The sequence below is a fragment of the Scyliorhinus canicula genome, chromosome 4, assembly GCF_902713615.1.
Source record: "Scyliorhinus canicula chromosome 4, sScyCan1.1, whole genome shotgun sequence".
Classification (NCBI taxonomy): domain Eukaryota; kingdom Metazoa; phylum Chordata; class Chondrichthyes; order Carcharhiniformes; family Scyliorhinidae; genus Scyliorhinus; species Scyliorhinus canicula.
The window spans coordinates 217,647,229-217,666,033 of record NC_052149.1 but is presented as its reverse complement, the minus strand read 5'-3'; the positions used below and the strand labels follow the sequence as shown (position 1 = coordinate 217,666,033).

Below are 18,805 nucleotides of genomic sequence, written 5' to 3'. Positions count from 1 at the left end.
GTGCCACCGTGCCGCCCTCTATCTTTGTATCTAACTCTTTCCGCACCTGAATTTGAAGTGATGGATCAGGGGATGTAAAAGAAGTTTTACTTTGTGCCTCGTTGATGGGCAGTGCCGTGGCCAGTGAGCCTGTGCGATTCTCTGCTGCAGAAGGTTGTGGAGTCCAAGTCACTGAATGTATTAAAGGGGATGGGGAGAGAGCGAGAGTATGGTATTGAGATCGAGGATCAGCCATAATCATATTGAGTGGCGGAGCAGGCTTAAGGGTCAAATTGCCTTCTCCTGCTCACAGTCTCGATGCTTAAAAGCCAGGCTCCCATCAGGGGAAAATGCTCATGCTCAAATTAGTGGTAACGATACAAAACTAATATTCTCCAGCATAGAGATCCGTCAATTTGATGAACACAAAAATAGCACCAAAATGTACCGTTACAAACTATATTGTCTGTAACTCATCCATTTCCCCGTCTCTTGCCCTTCTTTCTGTGCATCAGGCAGATGGAGAAGCAGAATCAAGAAATTCATGCGAACAATCAAAATCTCTTTATATTCCCTCCTGATTTTTTTTAGTTCCTATTATATTCCATCTTTTTTGTATGACTGTGACCTAGAGAATCACTATTTAGGGAATTGTTATTATGAACAGCTCCGTAGCAGTGTGCATTGACATACACCCAGATCCCTTATGGCCAGTGTTAACCGCTGCCAATGCTAATCTTTGTAGCCATTAAGAAATGGAAGTTTATTCAAATGAATAGTCTCAATAGGGTTGGGGGGAAGGGGGGGGGGTGGTGCTGGGGGAAGACAAAGTTGTTTGTTCAGAAAGATTAATTAGGTTCATTCCCAGAAATTAATTAGCAGCAATACTCGTTTATAATCGCCCCAAAGGTCCATGGGCCACAATCACATCAGGAACCCCGAGACTGCCCAGTAGCGGCTTTCAGCCATGACTTTGCTTGGGTTTGTGTGGTCGATGACAAGCTTACAATGAGCCAGCAGAGGGCTGCTCGACCATGAGTGCGTCTCAGACTTGTACCAGCACCTGCCACAAGAGCTCCTTCCCCTGATACATTTGTCAGAATCCTCTATAGGCCCTTTAACATAAGGCCAGATTCAAAGGATTTTCCAATATCTTCTGTAATCTGAATCCCCCTCAATTTGTGCCAGAGAGGTGCATCTCACTTGTTCCATTTGAATCAGGAAATGACATCTCTCGGTAAACCACTAACTGTTTCTGGCTTGACATTCTTTTTTTCAATCTTATTGAATTAATTCATGGGAGACAGATCACCGGCAAGGACAGCATTTGCTGTCCATCCCTATTTACCCTTGAGGAGATAGTGCTGAGCTGCCAAATAACTGCTGCAGCCCAGGTTTGTTCGATATACCCACGGTTCTGTTAGAAAGGGAGTTACAGATATTTGACCGAGGTGTAGAGCTCCAAGTCAGGAGAGTGCTTGACTTTCAGGGCTACTTTTATAATGGTGGTGCTACCATGTGCCTGCTGCCCTTCTTCCTCTCAGTGGGCGTGGGCAGGTGATTGGAAAGTGTTGTCAAAGGCCCTTGACAAGTTTGCTGCCGTGTATCTTGTAGATGGCACACACTGTTGCCACTGTGTATCAGTGGCAGAGTGACTGAATGTCTAGGATGTTGGATGGGGTATTGTAACAAGCAGGCTCCTTTGTCATGGATGGTGTTAAGCAATTTGAGTGTTGGATCTCCAGGGAAATAGAAAGTATTCCGTCATAATATACACTCATGACATGTGCTTTCTAGTTGGAAGATTGGCTTTGAGGAGTCAGGTGGTCAGTTACTGAACACAGAATTCTCAACCTGCGACCTGGTCCAGTAGCTACAGTATCGAGATGAATGATCCAGTTACGTTTCTGCTTGACTGTAACCCCCAGGATGACGATGGTGGGATTCAGCAGCTGTAACGCTGATGAGCGACAAGGGGATAAAAGCAAAATACTGTGGACACTGAGAGTCTAAAATAAAAACAGAAGGTTCTGGAAAAGCACAGCAGCTCTGGCAGCATCTGTGAAGAGAGAAACAATTAACGGGCGGGCATGATTTTCCCACCGTGTTATGCCCGGCACCCATCCCATTGCGACAGGTGAATAGTGGGAGAGGACAAAAATGGGTTTTGTACCTCGCACTGTGCCGTGCACGATGCACCCTACCCACTACCCAATACACTATGGGTCACACCCAGATCAGCATATTTAAATGAGTGATTAATTTGATTTAACCCGTTCAAGGCTGCACTTTCCTGACTCCTGTATTCACAGGCCCACCAGCAAGGATTGCTACTGGTCTCCATAAATGGAAACCAGACACGATGGCCACACCAGGGGACATGGAGGCTATTGGAGCCCCAGGGGGGAAAGGGACAGGGCAGGCATCCTGGCCACCCTAGAACCCTGGCACTATCCAAATGCTGGACATTGTCTGGCTGCCAGGTCAACACTGCTAAGCGGTGGGGCCTGAAGGGGCTGATGCCCATGATAGAGGGACGAAGAGAGTTTATGAACGGTGGGGGTGTGAGGGGGGTTATGAAGGGTGGGGGTGTGAGGCCTGAAAGAACAAAGAACAAAGAAAAGTACAGCACAGGAACAGGCCCTTCGGCCCACCAAGCCTGCGCCGACCATGCTGCCCGTCCAAACTAAAAGGGGGGTGCTGAAATGGGGAGGGGACTGAAGGGGGTGGGAACTAAAAGATAAGGGGGAGACCCTCAGCAATCTCTCAGCAGGGTCTGCTCACTTGAGAGGGCTGCGAGGGTGGAACACAATGCCGTCGAGGGTGAATGGGTGTGGAGCCAGGTCATCCCCATACCTGGTTGATAAGGGGGAAGGGGGGTCACACTGACTTGTAGTGATGAGGGATGGGGTTGCCTCTCCAGGATCGTTTTCTTGCAGGTGTTGGCCATGCCTGTGTGGGGGTCACGATGGCCGTGGGTGGTGTGTGTGGGGACACTCAGCCTGATTTTGAGATCTGGATACCCTTTTAAAAGGTGCCCTGATTTCTGAGGAGCCAGTCTTGCCTTAGTTCACCATTGCAGAAAAAAATTCCAAGTGGGGGATTTGTCAGTGAAAATCTCCCCAAGCTCCAAAATATGTGAAAGATCTGAATTCCGCCCCAACGTCCAATAGGAATGTGGTGATATGCATCACTGTAGATACATAAGGGGTTAATGTAAGTACACGTTGGCTAGCTAGACACTAGAGGGAGCACCAGAGACATGACACACAGACACTCAAACAATAGGTCAGCAAGATAGGACACGACCAATGGGCATTCACGATACACACAGAGGTGATACTACCACAGGGGGGCATTACACCAACCCATATATAAAGGGCACAACACACATGATCTTCCTCTTTCCAGTGGAGACACTCAGTGAGTACAGACACAGGGTTGATTCAACATCACACCGACCACGTGGATTGTAGCAGACTGGTTCGTCAGTCTGAGTAGCTATAGAAGGATTAATAGTAGAGGCGAATCCGAGTACAAAGAACAAAGAAAATTACAGCACACGAACAGGCCCTTCGGCCCTCCCAGCCTGCGCCGATCCAGATGCTTTATCTAAACCTGTCTCCTATTTTCCAAGGTCTACTTCCCTCTGTTCCGCCCATTCATATACCTGTCTAGATGCCTCTTAAATGATGCTATCATGCCCGCCTCTACCACCTCCGCTGGTAAAGCTTTCCAGTTGAATGTGTTGAAGTTATCTCCACGTCTGAACCTTCCTTTGTCAGAGTGAACATCAAGGAAGCAGCTTATGCTACGCCAAGAGCATAACAAGACAAGGAATTACTCCGCAAAACTCCCAGGCAGCTTGGTAGCACAGTGGTTAGAACAGTTGCTTCACAGGTCCAGGGTCCCAGGTTCAATTCCCGACTTGGGTCACTATCTGTGCGGAGTCTGCACGTTCTCCCCATGTTTGTGTGGGGTTCCTCCAGGTGCTCTGGTTTCCTCCCACAGTCAAGTTAGGTGGATTGGCTGTGCTAAATTGCCGTCAGTGTCCAAAAGAGGTTAGATGGGGTTACGGGGATAGGGTGGAAGTGTGGGCCTAGGTAGGGTGCTGTTTCCAAGGGCCTGTGCAAACTCGATGGGCTGGATGGCTTCCTTCTGCACTGTAAATTCTATGACTTTTTGAAACCTGCTCTTAATTCATAGTCATTTTTTGGAGAATTGCACCCAATGCTTCATGTCTAATGTGGCTCTTCTTTGGAACATCAAGGGAGATGGTTGGATTCTCTCTTGTTGGAAATGGCCATTACTTTGAACATCTGTGGTGTGAATGTTACTTGCCATTTACCAGTCAGCCTGAATAATGTTCAGTGCTTGCTGCATGCAGACATGGACTGCTTCAGTATCGAAGGAGTTGCGAATGGTATTCTGTGCAATTATCATCAAATATTTCTGCACTCTACTTCTGATATTATGAAGGAAGGAAGGTTGTTGATAAAGCAGCTCAACAGATTTGGTGCTCAGATGTTACCCTCAGGAGTACCTGCAGCGATGTCCTGGGACGAAGACGATTGACTTCAGCAACCACAATCATCTTTCTTTTCACTATGTATGACCCCAACCAGTGGAGCCTTATTCCATTGATTCCCTTGACTCCAATTTCGCTAAAGACCTTTGATGCCACACTTTGGTCCAATGCTGAGTGGATGCCAAGAGCAGCCACTCACCTCTGGAAGTCAGCTTTGTTGTCCAAGTTTGGGCCAAAGCTGTAATGAGGTATGGAGCTGAGTGACTCTGATGGAACCCAAACATGAACGTTGGTGGGCAGATGCTGAGTAAGTGCTGCATAACATTGGAGATGAAAGTTGACTGATAGAGTGGTAATTTCCCAGATTGTATTTATCCTGCCTTTTGTGGGCAGGGCATACCTGGTGTAAATCTTCACATAATCTTGTAGATGACAGTGTTACAGCTTGACTGGAACAGGATGACTAACGAGATGACATTAGTTCAGGTGCATACATTTTGTCAATGGCCGTATAACGGACTGACAGTTGGAACCTCCTTAAGGTCAAGCGGCCCATCCAAACACAGATTGGAACAACTTCATTTCTAAGCTGTGGCTTTGTTCTGGGCTGCCCTACCTGATTTTGCCCAAAGTATAAGAACATTTGCTGGAATGCTTGAGGAGAGTCAGGTTCCAGTTATTTTATTGACTTATGTGGTATATCACTGTAACACATTTATTGTATTTCCTTCATTGTATAGCAGGAATTAGGTTTCATTCCTCCTGTATATGTTACACAAACACAAAAAAGAACAAGTTTCGAAAGAATTGCAAGTTAGTTTGTGAAGTTCTCTGACAATGTGTGAAAAGCATGTGAGTGTAATGGCTGCTTTCACAGTAAATTAATGAGTAAGTTTGGTTATAAATATAGGGACTGTGGAAAGTAGTCAGAGATTTGCTAGGGTTAATTTCATCTCCTAACAAAATTGCACCCAATGAGAGCTGAACCCAGATGAATCTCTTAAGTATGTCTCATTTGCATAACTCGGCCTGCAGCCGGAGGAAATGTCCCTGTGATTAGGCTGATATCCCAACTCAGAGAATGTTACACCTACCTCCATCCAAACAAGGAACTATTGACCCTGCTGCTTTTCCTTCCTGGCCCATTTGAGAGCCTGTTTTTTTCTGGAGCTGCATGTAAGTTAGCCACAAACCCTTTCCAGATCCTTCAGTCTGAAAATCATCTGTTCAAAACCTTGAAGACCCATTGTCCAAGCTGGAAGACTTGGAAAATGACCCAGGTTCAACGATCTGTTTGCTGGACTGATTGTGATCTTCAGGCTGGACAATCACTTCAGTGTGGTGAATATTGTGAAACATTATTGTTTCAGCGTGTGCCATGGTGGCCCGATGGCACAGTGATTAGAACAGCTGCCTCACAATGCTGGGGACCCGGATTCAATTCTGGCCATGGGCGAGTGTCTGTGCAGATTTGCAGGTTCTTCCCGTGCCTGCATGGGTTTCCTCCGGGTGCTTCGCTTTCCTCCCACAGTCCAAAGATGTGCAAGTTTAGGTGGACTGGTCAGGCTAAAATGTCCCCTTAGTGGCCAGACATGTGTACGTTAGGTGCGGTGACGGGGATAGTGCAGGGGAGTGGGCCGAGGTTTGGTGCTCGTTCAGGGGGTTGTTGCGAACTTGAAGGGCCAAATGGCCTCTTTCTGCACAGTCGGGATTCTACGGATTCTATTCTATGGATTATTATTACCTAATTTCAACTGGGCAAAAGTTATGCCTTTCTGTCTTTATTGGGTGCTAACGTTGACCCTTGGAATCTCATATACCTTTATCTGAAGGGCAGGTTTTAAAATCAACATGATCATTATCATGTTTGAGAGTATTGCCCTCTCAAGGTATTTCAGTGCATTCTCTCACTCTCCATCTGTCCTCCTCCACTGTCAATTGTATTCCCTGCTGTTAGACAGCCATGATGTACCCCTGAGCAGTTCTGTCCCAGAATGATAGGCCATTAAAAACAAGGGTCTCACTCTTTGTGACATTCACGTAGTGAAATATTTCCTTCTAACACTGAGGTATAGAGTTGGGGGACTTTTGATTGTACCTTATTAACAGTTAATGACTGCAATAAAAGGTGATTCATTTTTTTCCTTGACTTTATTCCACACTCCACTGTCATTTGGTAAATTAGCTTTTTATGAACTTATTTAACATGCAGAATTCAGACTTTGAAAGGTAAATTAGTGATGCCTATCTTTTCCTGTTGATGACCCATAAAGTTAAATTCATCATAATTATTATATTTTTGGAAAACAAGGTGCTTTTACATGTATATGTTTCCTGCTTTGCAAGGGTGTTCCACCACAGATACATTGTAGTTGGACCTTCACATTGTGTTGGGGGAGAGCAAATTACTTTTACATCTGGGCAAGCTCTTCCCTGGTTATTTTCAACGGGGGAAAGGCAGTCAGGGAACATTCAATATTCTAGAATGGTCAGAGTTGTTACTTGGTGTCACTGAGTTTATCTCTTCATATAATTTAATTTTCTTTCAGATGTTTGCAGTTAAAATAAACCAGCTATTTAAGTTAATACAGGCCAGGAGAGAAAACGGCTCTGCCCCATCAATCATTACCATTCAGTGTTCTTCACTGGGAAGCACCATTGTGTCTAGACATCAATCAAAACCACAGTCCTCCAGTTCTTACATCAGAAGGTCAGAAGGTAAAAGTAATAGAATGAGGATATTCATCAATAATAAATGCATGAAGAATCGGGTTTTTTTCTTGACAGGTACTTGGGTTTGACTGGAATCTGCTGGGAATGCTTACAAGACAACGGCTGCTCTCTTTTAATGTTGACACCACTGTTCCTGCTGACATCAACTTAGCAGTGACCTTGTTGCTGCCCTTGAAGGCGGGGATCAATAAATTCTATTGGGTACAATACCTGCCATCTGTTGAAGTACTTAAGTTGTAAACACAGCATGTTCCAATCGATTGTCAGGAGGAATTGTTTTGTTTGCTCCGCAAGCTCTGAGCCAGAAATATGAGTGCAGAGCAATATGATTGAATCATGAAGCCAGTGCATAGGCTGATGTGAGAGGTCTTCTCTGTCCTTAAAGGAGATTGTACTTTGAATTCATCCTTGAATGTTATCTGTCCATTTGTGACTTTCTCTATCAATCCTAGATTAGTGAAGACTCTCACTTTTAACACAAGTCATCACATCAAATTGATTTTAGAGGGGCCCCACATTGGCTCATGGGTTTATCCGGTGAATAGCTGAGACCAGGAAGGGTGACAGTTGACCTCAGTGTCCTTGCTCAGTCATTAGCCAATAAACCTAGTTGGAGATCCATGCTGTGCATCCAGTGAGCACAGAATGTGGTCCCTCTTCTGGAAAAAAAGCTTCCTGTCAACACTACCTAAGGTTCAGATGTTTGGGTGAAACATTGAAGGCTGGCTCACCCCCATACAAATCCTTTCTACCAAGGGGTCAATTCTGCAGGAGACAAAAAAAGGAAAAAAGAAATGAAACTGAATTTATCATCTGATTTACGCTCCGTCTTGCAGCTCTATGCAGAACAGGCAATCTTTCTCACCGGGTGACTTGTAAAAATATGGTCCAGAAATATAAGCACAGCATTCACCCACATCGTTTTTGCAAAAAAATGTCGGCTGGAAATTGGTCAGCACTTTCTTTTGAGCACAGGGATTATAACTTGTGATCTGCCCACTGCTGTGAAGGTAGAATTTGGTAGATTTGCAGACGTTCCAGTGTTCCTTTCTTATGGGATAGATCTTTCTTTTCATCATCTGTATAAACGATGAACAGACTGTCATCTGACCACTCAGAGTCCGGTCCTGCACTTCACATCCTCCAGAATCTCCACCTCTTTGATAATATTGCTGTTCTTGCAAAAGTTCTTCCATTTTTGGGTAAGGGACCAGGCAGACTTTTATGCTGCCTCTTCATTTAAATGATTAGACCCATGCAGCCCAATGTAACCCATATTACTGGCTGGTTACATACTCAACAGTGGGGCCTAAGAGCTTACAGAGCTAGCACATGTCCAAGCTGACTTCCATCACTTCATGGAACCATAAAATCCCTACAGTACAGAAGGAGCCCATTCGGCCCATCAACTCTGCACTGACCTCCCAAAGAGCACTCTACCTCAGCCCACTCCATCACTCCACTCTCCGCACCCCCCCCCCCCCCCCCTCCGCCACCCCGTAACCCCACCTAACCGTTGGACACTAAGGGGCAATTTGGCCAAACCACCTAACCTGTACATCTTTGGACCGTGGGAGGAAATCGGAGCACCTGTAGAAAATCCACCCAACACGGGGAGAAAGTGCAAATTCCACACCGGGAGTCTTCCAAGGCCGGAACAGAACCCGGGCCCCTGACGCTGTGAGGCAGCAGTTCTAACCCCCGTGCTACTGTGCCATTCTAAAGACAGTTTGTCCCTCTAAAAGGGAAGTTGCATCGGATAACAGGAGGCTGTTGCTGATTGTTGTTAGTGTCTTTCTGAAAAAAGGAATATGGAGCTCTAGCCTAGAGGGGGGTTCATGGGTTTACAATTACAATGGTGGAGGCATTAGTAACTGGGGTGGACGGAGGTAGAGGGACTATATTTCTGCAGGGAGGTAGATGGGGTGTGACGGGTAGTTCTGTCGGCTCTCAGGGCAAATCCTCCAAAGAGAATAGGAGCAGGTTCCAGGGAGGTAAATGCCAGGAGTCTGACCTCAACTGCCAACAGTGCTGAAACAAGTTTAATTACTTGCTCAAGGTCAGTGAATGTATCGTAACATTATCGCTCATCCTCGCCAAACTATCAGTCTCTCATGCTGCTCACTGCATCACACCCGCAGCATTCACTAACACTCAGGATCCATGCCTAAAATTCAGATAGTCCACCTCACCTGTACGTACCTTCCTACATTGACAGACTCACAACCAACTCACACTGTCTCCACATAGCAGCAGCTTTTCAGCTCTGTCCATCACAGTGTGACACAATCATTGCGCCAACCCTCTCTCTTGCGTGACAATGTCACCCATAATATAAAAAACACTCCATCCACAACCCAAAGGTGTGCATGGTGCCGCAAACCATGGGACTGGCTGTGACAAAGGCCATGGTGTCCAGAATCATCAAGGATGATGATTCTTCTGCTCTTTCTCAACTCCTTCCTCATTTTTTTTACCGAATATTTGGCATAAAGTGAAAGGAGTAAATGATGTGGCAGTGAATCTCCTGCTTCCTGTCTCCCTCAGCACAACACCACTTCACTGCCGCACATCACCCCAGATACCCAAGAACTGCCGCCGAGCCAATCTGAGAATACCCAGGAGGAGGAGAGAGATAAATCGAGAGCAAACCACACCGCTGATGAATAAGCACCATCCCTTCATCTGACACTCATCAGCTCAGGTCCTGGCCCAGCACGCACCTTAGAGTCAGAATCTGGACATAATAATGTAGCCAGGCATGAGGGTTGACAAGACAGGCACTAAGGGTATATTGAAGGGCGAATAGTTTAATTCTCTTTATACAATAGGACTGGTTGATGGATAAAGATGTTGCTGAGAAGCAGAAACATTTTGAGAGTTTTATAGCATTCAGTGGTGACCATGGCAACGGAATGTCCCAGATAAAAGGCTTGCATTTATATTGTGCTTTTCACAATTATCATGGTGATTAGTGCTTCCATGGTGGCAAAGGCAAGTGGTTTGATTGAAAATAAAGTCTTAAAGTGTGCTTTCTCATAACCCAAAGCAAAAGTATCCAGGATTCCTCCTATTCCTTTCCCGCTCTTCTTTACCTCCCTTGAGTTTGCCTCCTGATTCTGAGACTTCCAGAAACTTACTGTGCTATAGATTTTGCAGCAAACCTGCATGAACTTCAAGGTCTGCTCCAGCGTCCTATTCAAGACAATGGAACTGTTATTTCAGCTATCTACAGAGGAGGTCACCCTTAACTGTTCCTCAAGCAGCTATATAGCCTGATGACGATGGGTATAGCCAACTGGCAGATGTTCAAAAGTCATGGCTGTGGGCATTCACTGGAATGATGGTCTCGGCAAAATTTATGGAATGGATTTCTTTGCCATTTCTGCCCCTCCCCCTGTTGTCATGGGAAACCCATAGAACCACATGTTGAAGGTGATGCTGACCTGCACCATCGTGAATCCCTCTATCCTGGTGAAGCCACAAGTTCTTTCTGCTTGTCCTTATTGAAGAGAAAACAATGTTGCGTCCTCGTGTGGAGATGGCCTCCATGACCTCCCAGACGCTTTGATGGATGGAAATACTGAAAAGTGTGGGAGCTGTCTCCCATTCCCAGCTGGAAGACCCCAGGCGTGTACTAAAAATAAGGTGACCATGACCTTCGTAGCAATATGTGGGGCCATTTTTCCCAGCCCCTGATGTGAGGCTTCAGGTCGGAATCAAGGCAGTAGCCCAGTATAATGATCACCTTGCTTTTAAACCTTGGTTAGCTCAGGTATTTCTCCTGGATCAGGTGAATGTAGGAGAAGTAGTCCTGAATAGCCTTCAGTTGAATGAGCTTTCTGAGTGGCGTCCTCCTCTTCCTTTTTCAAAGACTTCCCCTGGCAGACTCTGTTCTAACCCATGATCATGTTAAGAACCAACAGGCGTTGCAACCTCAGCCATCCTAGGTTGGGCAGCGATTCCTGTGTCCTCCCTGATTGTCAGCACCACCTCTCCAAAAAGCACTTCCAAAAACACAGCACAATACTTCCACTAATTCATCATAAATAAATCATAGGAGCCTCAAGTCATCTCCCGGTCCTTTAATTGGTGCTTGTGCTGGGTCGTTCTTTCAGCTGAGAGAATGCTTTTTAATGAGCGACACGTCAGCACACTGAATGGATCTGCATGCTCCAACTGTGCAAATACAGCATCGAATAACCTGCTAGGGCTGAGTGATGTAATGATGGCTCCGGTTCTCCAATGCATGCAGGGGTACCTGCACCAATATTCATCCCAGCATGGGCCGAGTGCAGGTGGTACTGGAAATAGCTGGAGGCCCGACACGCCGAACTGGAGGGCCTTCAGTGTCATAAAAATCTGCCATGATGTGGAGATGCCGGCGTTGGACTGGGGTGAGCACAGTAAGAAGTCTTACAACACCAGGTTAAAGTCCAACAGGTTTGTTTCAAACACGAGCTTTCGGAGCACGGCTCCTTCTTCAGGTGAAGGCATCATTCACCTGAAGAAGGAGCCGTGCTCCGAAAGCTCGTGTTTGAAACAAACCTGTTGGACTTTAACCTGGTGTTGTAAGACTTCTTACTATAAAAATCTGCTGTATGGCAAATGATGATTTTTAATCCATCAGCTGGAAAACTGAACTGAACGTTAAGAAACAGAGACCTCTTGAAACACAGACTAAAAGCGTGACTTAAGGTATCAACAAAGAAGGCTACCCAATTTGCATCAGTGTGTTTCCACACTGCAATCCAATGAAATGGAGATGCCGTACCTTCAAAGACCCATCAAGGACAATGTCCTCAGGAGAGTATGAGGACACCTATCCTGTCCCCATTAGCAAGGCATCAAGGCAATCACCTGGAATATTCAACAGGGGATTCCCAGTCATGAACTCATCAACGTACAATGGGAATATGCTAAACCTAATCACTTGAACAGTGCAACCCTGGTTGAATAAGAGGAATTCCAGGCATGAAGCAATTAACTCACAAGAGGGAATAACTAGTTGTGAGTGTATTTGAATCACTGGGTGATGGCTATGTGTTATGCTCACCCTTATGTGTGTTTAAAATTCTGCCTTCTCTGCTGGAAGAGGACAAGTAGCCCAGATGCTGATGAGAGAAGACCCAAGTGGTAACCTTCATTCCTCCCTCTCTCTCCAACTCACCTTGAAAAAGATTTTTAACCCTGTTTGTTGACCGTGGCAACCTAGGGACTCCCTTGCTGCAGACAGAGACTCCATGGAGGAAGTGAAGTCTGCACTACTGTTTCCAGGATAACTTCCAAATCAGCCATCTACACCATTAAATCAGAAGCATCTGGATCACCAAGGGGAAGTTGCGAGCCCACCAAATTATGCCTAAAGCCAACCAAGTTATCAAACTATTTCTGTAACCCTTTTATTTCTCTGGACTAAAAGTTAATTAATTTATCCTTCACATTCTGTAATATATATATGTGTGTGTGTATGCGTGAAATTTGGAGCATACTTTATTATTTTACGTCGATTGGTTTAAGTATAATAGAGCTGACCTCTTAAACTCAAGAAAACCTGTCTGGTTATTTTATGGTCACACACTAAACAGTTAAACATCATTGACTTGGCAAGTATATCCTTGTAAAAATAAATACCTGTTGTGGTCAAATGAGGAGAGGGCAAAGAGAATTGCATCACGCTAACTTTCATTGTCCAGTGGTGCCATGGACCCAAATCCTCCCCTTGATTTCTGGTTCTGAATCTTATTGTGGTCCTGTAAATAACAGAAACCTGTTGTTCAAAAGCTAAGCCTTTAATTTTGAATGATCTGTGTTCAGTTTTCTGAATTCAGTCTAGGAGTTGTAATTGGCCTCGCTGTTCATGACCTCAGGAAAGATATTCCATTCTCGATCGCTACCCAGTGGTGTAAGAAATAATTCCTTTAAATCCCTTTTGGCTGTCTGATCAATTATTTAAAGCTAACTATATGTTAATAATAGTTATCATTTTACTTAAACATACATGAGGCTTGGCACACTCAAAATTTGAGCAACAGCTTTCAGGGTACAAATGAACCCTGCATTATCTTACAAGGGTGGCATGGTGGCACAGTGGTTAGCACTGTTGCCTCACAGTGCCAGGGACCCGGGTTCAATTCCAGTCTCGGGGGACTGACTGTTCAGAGTTTGCACTTTCTCACCCTGTCTGCATGGGCTTCCTGTGGATGCTCCGGTTTCCTTCCACAATCCAAAGATGTGCAGGTTAGGTGGATTAGCCATGCTAAATTCGCCTTTAGTGTCTAGAAAGATTAGGTGGGATTATTGGGCTGTGGAGAGAGGGTGAGGGAGTGGGCTGAGGGTGGAACATACATGCCCTTTGCCTTGCAGGTCCTGTCAGTATTTCAGCTACCTTTGAGAATTGGATCCCAAGCCAGATAGTGAAGTATGAAACCAGACGGAAATCCTGTATACACAGAATGCAGCAATGCACTTTACTCCCCAACCAACTGACCCAGCAGTTCCTCTTTACATGTGCTCAAGATACTTAATCTAGCAATACCCTCCACTTGTTAATCCTCAACATTAAGAATACAATAGACACAACATTAGCAGTCAAATCAATTGTGCTTAAATTCTCCATCTCCTTCTTATATTGTGTCTTCAATTCAAAAGCTATTGGGCAGGATTCTCCGAAGCCCAACGGCGAAATCGTGTTCGGCGATCGGGCGGAGAATGTGCTCCAACACCGAAATCGGGGCCGGCGCCGGTTTGACGCTGGGTTGCGATGCTCCGCCCCCTCTGAAATGGCCTCATCATGATGCGTGCCGCGCGCAGTCGCAATGCCATTGGCGTCTCATCGGCCGGCCCACTCATGATGCTCCTCCCCCAATGGGCAGAGTTCCCGAGGGTGCGGGACTCGTGTGGTCCCAACGTTCGTGAACCGGGTGTGCTAGCTGCAGACTGTGTCCAGCGCTGTCACACTCGGCCGGGATCCGTGCCGCTGGCCTTTGGAGTTTCTGCAAGGGCTGGGGGACTGGGGGGGGGGGGGTGGGGGAGGGGGTGGCCAGAGGGTGAGCTGTGGGGTCGTGGATGGCAGGTTTTTAGGTCGATTTTTCGGTTGTAAAAGACCACACATGCTCCGCTGGTTCCAGTCTTGTTACTGCAAGCTTACACCCAAATTCAACCAAAAAAGAAGCCACATTAATGATTTTCCTGCTGATTCAGATTTTGAGCTTCAGATTACCCCTCTCACTTCATTATTTGTTTTAACTCTTCAAACAATTATTACATGCAGTGTAGCAAGACAAAGGGGGCATGTTTTTACACTGGAGACATTTGGCATCCAAGGTGATCAATGGTCCTTGTGAAATACTCATCATCCTATTCTGCAGCAGGGGTACCAAACTTTCCTTTTCTTTTCACAGCATTCTAGTGAGGTTGGGGTTGACCTTGATTCCCTGACAGAGCTGACTCTCCTCTGTCTCTTATTCTTGGTAGTGGCGAACATCCATTATCTGATAAACTACCCACAGCTTTTGATCTCACTACATCAGTTCCCTTCCTCTCGTAGTTTATACTTTGGCCTGTGAGAGATTTACAAAGACAGTCACATGCAGTCATTAAAATAAATATATTACCTTATTCATTAAGATTGCAAAGGTGTATAATAGCACTTTACAGTCAACCAGCCCAACAGGAACCCAATTATCTCACATAGAGATCCTTGCTCGACGCTGCTTTGGAATTCCTGGGGGCAACAGGGTTAGACTGTGATGAGTCCACTCCCTTCTCATGGAGCTTTCCTGATGCTCACTGTTTCGGCACTCAGACGGAGAACAGCTACTTAGACAAGGCCCTGAAAAGACAGCAGCAGCTGTGGAACTATTCCCAGGAATAATCAGTAGATTCTGGAGAGATCTAAGATCAAAGGGCAATGGAGACATTAACTGTGACTGCATTGCGCTATCACTTCCCCTTCTCTCATTGTGTTTGAAAGCTGCGTGTCAAGCTTGATGACAGTGCCATTTGCCATGGCAGATTGCTATTAGTGAGCTGTGACAAGTTAACCTTGTGTAACCTCACCCAGGAAACTGAGGTGAGGTGCTTCAAAGCCTGATATTGTCAGACTAGTTACATTCTCTCACCTCCTTGAACACTTGGTACTTTAAGAGCCACTGTTTCCATCTTTCTTTGTTTCCTGGCTCACTGTATTCTGCCCTTCAATGATAATGAGCTTCATGATGAATTTGCAACCATATTTGTCGAGTTTATTGTGAGGAAAATTGCAAATTTTATGAAAATAAGAGAAACACCAGCAAAAATTAAAAACTTAAACCTGAATTAAAATATGCACTGCAAAGTTAAAACAAAAAGAAATGACAGGAAGTATACGACCTGTAACATCTCGGCCGGGATTCTCCCCTACCCGGCGGGGCGGGGGGGTCCCGGCGTCGCGGAGTGGCGCCAACCACTCCGGCGTCGGGCCTCCCCCTAAAGGTGCGGAATTCTCTGCACCTTTAGGGGCTAGGCCCGCGCCGGAGTGGTTGGCGCAACGCCGACTGGCGCCAAAACCGGCGCCAACGGCCTTTGACGCCTGCCACGATCGGTGGGCACTGATCTCATTGAATGGCGGAGCAGGCTCGAAGGGCCAGATGGACTACTCCTGCTCCGAGGTCTTATGTTCTTACAACCACTGTGCTGCCCAGAATTATCTCCTTCAAAAGAGAATAAATAGCATCCGATAGCAAATAAAATATCTGTAATTATTGGAAAACCTAACAAAGCAGAAAATGTTTGAAACAAAAGGTGGCATCTGTGGAGGGAACACACCAGTAAACAATCCTACACCAGGACATTTGGACACATATAGACTGAGATAATTATATATCTTGTGGAATTCATTCTTAAGATAAGAGTAACTTGTGTAAGGCAGCCAGACAGAGATGGCAATGTGGGAAATATATTGCAAAGTTTCACTTTTTAACTTTGGTTTCATTGTGCAGTTGTGTGGATCTTTCTTCGACAATGAATTTTTTGGGATTCTATGTTGGGCACAATGATGAAACTTATTGCACACTTTCTAGTTCCTCATATTTTTTACATTTCTGGAGGTAGAAAGGAGAGAACAAGAACAATATTAACAGGGTGGGATTTTCCGATCGTGCATGCTGTGAAACCAGAGAATTCAAGTGGGCCATCAAATTTTCCGTCGAAACTGTGACGATTCCCGCGGCAGACGGGAAAATATCCCTCACAGTCTTTACATCACAGAAACATTTGGCCCAAAAAGTCCACACTCCTTCCATCTTCTTCATCTCATCCCATCAACATTTTCCTTCACGTATTTATTTCACTTCCCCTTAAATGTATCTTTGCTCGCCATCTCAATGAATCCTTGAGCTCCACATTCTAACTACTCTCTGGGTAAAAATGTTTATTCTAAATTGATCAGTGAGTTTATTAGTAACTATTTTATAATCAAGGCCCCTAGTCTGGTCTTTTCTCAAAAATGTAAACTACGTTTCCTCTGCCAAACCCTTCCACGTTAATAATCTTAAAGAGCTCTATCTGGTCAGTCCTCAGTCATCTTACCTCTAGAGAAAAGAGGCCCACCCTACTCAACCTTTCCTAATGGGTATAACCTCTCAGTTCTGGTATCATTCTTGTGAATCTTCCTTGCACCTCCTCCATGATATGGATACCAGAACTGTACTAACATAGTGAGGGTAAACAACCATTGAATTTACATTGACCTTGAAGGCAATTCAAATTTGATGTTCTATCTCTCTACAATGAGACCTGTGATAACACTTCAGGGTAAAAAAAAAAGTTCTGAAATACAGTACTGTCAGCAAATGTGGCAGCCATTTTGTTCAGCGAACACGATAAGATACATTGTAATCTGATGATGATCAATCTGCATTTGTATCTTGAAATATCAGATCCCCATCCTGTCCCAAAAGCGAGAAATAGCCTCTCGCAAAAAAGAAAAAGCGGAGAAAGCTAATGCGGCAGTATTCTGTCTTTGGAACTAGGCACTTGCAACAGTTAAAAATATGAGCTGGATTATTATATTAACCGTCAGTTTTAAAATGTATTCACCATATCGCGATTCCGCCTTAAACTTCTTACCTGCTTAAATTACTTATTTTTTTTAAAAAGATAAATGTTGCCCTTAATTCAGAAACAAAAGACAAGCGGGGAACGCATTCACACCAGAATGCTGCTCGCAAGGTCTTCATTTTCCTTACTTTTATTTCCTAGCTGCAATTTTATGGCACCTTACAGTCGATAATATGCATCGTTTGTTTTAGATGGTGACATTTAAATGACAGATATAATGCTTTTTCTTTAGCAAAAGGACCACAGTTCAAAAAAAAAAAATCCAATGAGGGAAATGTGGGGTTGATGGTGGATTTCAATAATTTTATCAACTGTAAAGTTACTTAATCATTGTGTCTTGCATGATGGATTAAATATGGAGAGCTTTTATGTATTATCTTATCACGTTGCTGCAGAAGAGTATTGTGTGTCATCGTAATGACATCCTCAAGCCGCCAAGCAGAATAAATTATTAGATGCCGGTGGCTTCTTTTTGATGTTGAGGGAGCTGTGAACTATCTTCACTTTGAGGAAAAATGAGGCAAAAGCAATGTTTTACATAATTGTTTTGAGATAAAAACTTTTTTCCCATTATTGTTACAAAGCACAACGCATTATTTTAAGGACGGAGTCAATGCATGCTGTGATTTCAACTGCTATTGACAAAATTTATATAGGACCTGCTATAACGGGCTATTTGGAGCTGTTATGTTGCATAACTATTATGGAGCTGAAATGTTGGATTCCACAATTCTGTTAATTCTAGAAAATGTCAGGGGAATTTTAACACCCCCCCCCCCCAACAAAAGTCAGGTAGGATGCAATTTCTTTTAAATTGCAATCTTAATCTGTCCACTTTTAATTTTAATGGAACATGAGCAGCCAATCAACTCCCAGCACATGGGTTAGTCATTTAAATATTGAATGAGGCTCCATGCACTTGTCATGCCCAGGGAAGGTACGTTCTGTTCATAACTTCAAACCTAGCCAGTTTTCCTGTGGATGCCTCTGGAAGTGTTATTTATATTTTAAAATGGGCACTTACAGGTTTGCTAAGGTGGCCACCATGCGTCAGGTGACCTCTACTGAATCAACATAGACTATTCCAAGCTTACGGAAAGTTCTAATTGAATCATCCTTGCTGAGGCCTCCCGCTGGAATGGACATACCAACGTGCATGTTATCTGTTGAATTTATGTGTGCGATTATTTGTCTGTAATTTGCTCAAAACCTAATTCAATAGACCTCTAGGCTTCTCACGAAGATTAGTAATTCACAAAAGAGAGAGGAAGATACCAGTTATCCACAACATAAATGTGACGTCTCCCCATTTATCTTCTATTGTGTAGTGATGTCTTTGGATTTCCAAACCCTTGTGGTTAGACAAAACCTGTATCAGTCATGTGACTGAAACTGGGTTTGATCAAAACAGGATTTGATGAAAAGACCTAAAAAAGACTTGGGAAGTCTACAGGAGAACACCAC

The 18,805-nt window shown here is 44.6% G+C and overlaps 1 protein-coding gene across 17 annotated transcripts in view; it reads left to right on the top strand.

The window, feature by feature from the left end:
• LOC119965371 (teneurin-2-like) overlaps nt 1-18,805 on the top strand; it is a 3,273,255-nt gene that overhangs the window by 281,897 nt on the left and 2,972,553 nt on the right. The window lies entirely within an intron of this gene.